The following is a 1286-nucleotide window of genomic DNA, read 5'->3' as shown; positions in this document are numbered from 1 at the left end:
GGGGGGGCGGGGGCTGCCGCATCCCCTTGACCAGCGCTCAAATGTCGGTAGCCTGCTGTGGGACCCCATCCCTGCGGTGCAGGCAGGTTGCAGGCAGCACGGGGCTGCCACCGGCGGCAAAGCGCTGAGCTTTGCCAGTCCTGTGCCCCGGCTCACGCACACAGGGACTCCTGCCCCTGTTTTCACCCCAAAATCTGCCCTTTTGCAGCATGTGTGTGGCTGGTGCGGGCCACACGGTGATTTCCTGAGGGAAGTAAAAGAGGAGGAGATCTTTTTCTGGGTGCTTTGTCACTCTTCTCCAGGCCCGGGGCTGCATTTGGAGCCAGCCAGGGTGCAGGGAGCAGGAGGGGTGCAAGGAGTCACGGGGCTCACGGTGCCAGCCCATCCCCCCGGGGTGCAGCAGGGCACGATGGGCTGACACCATCATCAGCCCCAAAATACATCCCTGAGTGTGAACGCGCGCGTGTGTGTGTATATCCATCCGAGTGATGTCAGTCAGATTGCTATCGCGTTGACTCACCACAACAGCTCACTTTGGCAACAACAGCGGCACAGGGCAGGGAGAAAAGGCGAGTCCGGAGGCAGGCGAGCCCCGACCGCGCCGCCTTGCCCATGCGGGGGTCACACCCCTGGCCGCAGGGCTCACAGGGCTAACAGGGAGAAGCAGCAAAGCCCAGGGCACGGGAAGGGTTTCCTTGGCTGGCAGCAGCTCAGCTTTGCTTTCCCACCCCAAAGGAGCCCTGTGCATCCCAAACTCCAGCGGGAAAGCTGGGGCAAGCACCCTGCTCCCTCCTGCTCGGCGCTCGGCAGCGGCGGCGGCTCCTTTTACGGGCAAGGCTTGCGGCTGACGCGGGCTGCGGCACGGTGATGATTTACTCCCTCTTTGCAGAAGCCGGGGCAGCACAAGCGGTGGGTGACATCCCATCAAACACATCTGCCGGGGAGATTAAACAGAGCGCCCACAGGGGCCAGACTGGCCAGGAGGCTGCTTTAAATATCCCAGGCACATTCCCGGGCTCTACAGTAATAACGTAGGCTTTGCCGAGCCCCACGCCGGGGCTGCTGGCTCGGCATCGGTGGTTCCCCAGGCACTGGGGGTCCTGTGCGGGCTTCCCAAGGGTCAATGTCTGCCAGGAATGGGGTGTGCGGTGAGCCGCCCCAGCCCCCCAGCTCCTAAACCTTTCCTTCCCTCCTGCAGGCTGCCCTACGAGGTGGACCCCATCACGGTCTTCGCCTCCTTGTCACCGGAGGGGCTGCTGATCATCGAGGCACCCCAGATCCCCCCC

The 1286-nt window shown here is 63.6% G+C and overlaps 1 protein-coding gene across 1 annotated transcript in view; it reads left to right on the top strand.

Annotated features, from left to right (window-relative positions):
- The window catches only part of HSPB8 (heat shock protein family B (small) member 8), a 4965-nt gene that overhangs the window by 2981 nt on the left and 698 nt on the right, over positions 1–1286 (top strand). The window lies entirely within an intron of this gene.

This window comes from Egretta garzetta, unplaced genomic scaffold, assembly GCF_000687185.1.
Source record: "Egretta garzetta isolate BGI_Z169 unplaced genomic scaffold, ASM68718v1 scaffold7, whole genome shotgun sequence".
Classification (NCBI taxonomy): Eukaryota; Metazoa; Chordata; class Aves; order Pelecaniformes; family Ardeidae; genus Egretta; species Egretta garzetta.
This window is presented reverse-complemented; position numbering and strand designations above follow the sequence as displayed.